At 37.5% G+C, this 3,403-nt stretch overlaps 1 protein-coding gene across 1 annotated transcript in view; it reads left to right on the forward strand.

Annotated features, from left to right (window-relative positions):
• Nucleotides 1–2,942: 2,942 nt before the first annotated feature.
• Nucleotides 2,943–3,403, forward strand: part of hspa5 (heat shock protein 5) — a 4,007-nt gene continuing 3,546 nt past the window's right edge. The window contains 1 exon segment of the mRNA XM_035667711.1: nt 2,943–3,101. The gene's annotated coding sequence lies outside the window, so the exon portion shown is untranslated.

The following is a 3,403-nucleotide window of genomic DNA, read 5'->3' on the forward strand; positions in this document are numbered from 1 at the left end:
GAGTTTTATTTGCCTGCTCTGGTCGGCCATACTGCTGCTCTGGTCAACGGACCGAACCACGTCATCAGTTTGCTGTCCGTCGGTGTCTCTGCCGTTAGGGGGCGCTGGGCTCACACTGCCACTTCACGTTAGATTAGTTGGGCACAAATATAACCAATTTATTGTTTTATGGCCAGTTTTTATTTACAAATCCCTGTTTCCTTTATCGAGTTAATATGTTTTGATTTGGAAATGTAAGGTGTCTGATACTTTTAACAATGTTTACGACAAAATGTATCCCATTGTGACTTCATTTTTGTCGTCTTTCTGTCTTTAACGTTACGTGTTCTTCCTTGTCTTGTGTTCTTATGGGTTTGTTTACTTATTCAACTATTATAATTCAAGAAACGGGAACAGTTAATAAATATCACGGAAATCTATCTTTATTTCGTTTATGAGAAATGTATTTATTTTATTTTCATTTTGCTTGTTGTAGGATAATATGTTTATTTGTGCAATGCTGAGCACTATGCATTATCTATGACAGTCTATCAGATTGCTAATACAGATGATCAGAGAAACACTCAATCATTCATACATGGTGATTTCAGTCTCTTATCAACCTTACCTACATGCAATTTTATTTACATATCAATGGAGAGTGATGTCTGCAGAGACCTGGGTGAAATCTGACACTGGGAAGAACACACAAACTTAATGGGCCATTAAAAAATTCTAATAATAAATCAATACCATCTACTATTTGTATAATAAAAAAGAAAAAAATACTATATTAAACATTTAATTATTGGTATATAAAGAATAAATCTGCAGTTATTTAACTAAAATGAACTGCAGTGCAGATCAATGTACAACATTCAATGAAGTCTTCAATTTTAGCTCCATATTCACACAAGAACATCAGAGAACCAGAGGGTACTTTATGTTAAAACACATCTATGATGAGAAAAGAATCCATGGAAAATCTGTGTAATCTTTGTACACAGAAATGTGTCATATTTTTGTTAGTCATAGTTATACTAATAGTTACAACTATGTAGGGAAGGCAAGAAATTCATAATTGAAAGTAGTCTGGTTTGCAGGTTGCAGTCTGAACTTGAAATTAGTGAATTTTAAAAATATTTGTAAATTAATATCCACAATGAAACAAAACAACAAATGATGACAAGAAAACCCCAATACTGGTGATTTGTTAAAATACATAATAATGCTGTTTTAGGGCTAATCTTAATTGTGATTAATATGTGTATTAATAAGTGTCTTGCTGGAGATCACTGAGATACTGGAGGTCAGCCATTCTGAAATCTGACCGCCTCCTCCAGCATTCAGCCAGCAATGGTTCTTCCTTCTAGATGAGGGAAAAAGAGAAAAAAGGAAAATATTTAAAAAGAAGGGACCTGCTCCAAGGTTCTCCTCATGCTTACATTTGTAGCTTGTCAAAAAACTACATTTCTAGGCTAGTTGGTGCTCCAGAATCCCTCTGAGGACACATCAGTTACAGTTGTGCATTTCTTCCAGTCTGACTCACAACACTCATGCAGAGCCCAGAGAAGGCCTTGGGTCGGGCAAGAGGAACTCATTGGTGGGGACAGAGGTCAGCAGGAGACATGTCAAAGCTTGAGTTGCCTTCAAGGAAGAGTACCACTTAAAACTGTTTACAACCCCTTATTTCACCTGTTTCTAATACGAAACATTGACTCGTTTAAGAATTTTCTAGAATCTAGTTTAAAATAATCAACAGTTTCAGTAATTTTCTAGAAGTTATGCTGGTTTGAGTCCTTCAAACAATCCCTCAAACAAAATTGTTTCACAGATTTTTTTCTATTTTTTCTTCTAGTAATTTCTACAATTTTCCTGAATTTACTTATTCAGAAATGTAGAAATTAGTGAGTGTATCTCAAGTCAAAACCGAATAAGGCCAATGACTGCAATAATATCAATACAATGATCCATGATGCAAGAAGATTTGAAGCAGTTGACTTAATCTCATCTCATTGGCTGATTTGTTTTGTTTTAAGAGTATTTTTCTCAGTGTTTCTCATATTTAGCATACATACAAGTAATAAGGATGACTAGGCCTACAACAGAAGAGGGCCATGTGTTTGTTGAAAATAAACAGAACAGGTGAACGTCATACACAAGACAAACACATTTAAAAGGGTTCATATAGACTCAAGTGAGGCTTTGGCAACCAGTTACCTAACCTTGACCTATTTATACTTTTGTCATAGGAGACTGTAAAAAAAGAATACAGTGTATGTGGTTTTGTTTGATGTGGGCTGTAACCTGCTACACCTGGAGTGCACAAACTAATTAAGTACATCTGTGATCAATATGTGATCACTGAGACCCTATAGGCTTGAGTGTCCATGTTAAAATTTGATAATCAAATCTTTGGACGCAGAGTTGCAAGTGTTTACATCAGGTTTATGTTTACTGATGAAAGTCCATACAGTCAAGTTCATCTAATGTAACATTTGCTATTAGGCTTCTAATCACAGACATAGGCTATTACACAGACCTCTTACATGTCTGACTCACTATACTGAGTCATTATTACTACTAATGATACCAACACAGAACCAACACAGGCACACTCCTTGAAACTACAACAACATGAGAATGTCATCCAATACATGTGGGGCCATTATTATAAAAAAAAAAACCCCAAAAAACCAGCACAAACTTTAAATGTAATGTTACACAATGTGAAAATGCACCCTTCCTCAATCTCTAGACTGGCGTGTCGCTCCTCCAACAGTGTGCCTGAATCCACTTGACAGACAGCCAATCAGCGTCGGCGCAGTGGGCAAAAGTCGTGACGTCGCCTCGACTGAATGTGCGCAAATCAGCGGCTTCCAGCGTGCCGGGTGGAACCAATCAGCGCCTTCCAACGAGCAGCTGCTCAGCCAATCGCGTACCTCCACGACGCGGAAGAAGTGACGGCTTATATATGGAAAGAGAACGGTTCATTCAACATCATTTCACAGAGGAAAGATTACAGAATAGGCAAATTAAGAGACACACACTTCGCAAGAAGAGGCTACTACAAGTAGAGGCAACGTCAAGGCCGTTAATTCACTGACAACACTACGAGTAAGGTATGTGTAAACATTGTTGTGAATATGATAATGCGACAACAAGTATTTGGTATTTTCTTCAACGCTGGACGTCATTTTAAGACAGTTTCATTACGATGGAGCCAGCTAAGCTAACGTTTGACGATGGTGACCTATTCACACGAGGTTTGCCATAGCTTTTTAAAATCAAATGGGTATTCAATGTGATTTCAGCGTACCATGCAAAAATAATGTACTTTTTAGTGCTCGTTATGGCAAAGTATTCCTCCCTCACATGTCTGCTAGACACGCTAACGTGGTTAGCTAGCTACCGGCGGATGGGG

This window comes from Morone saxatilis, unplaced genomic scaffold (genome assembly GCF_004916995.1).
Source record: "Morone saxatilis isolate NCDOM2014 unplaced genomic scaffold, NCSU_SB_2.0 Contig21, whole genome shotgun sequence".
Classification (NCBI taxonomy): Eukaryota; Metazoa; Chordata; class Actinopteri; family Moronidae; genus Morone; species Morone saxatilis.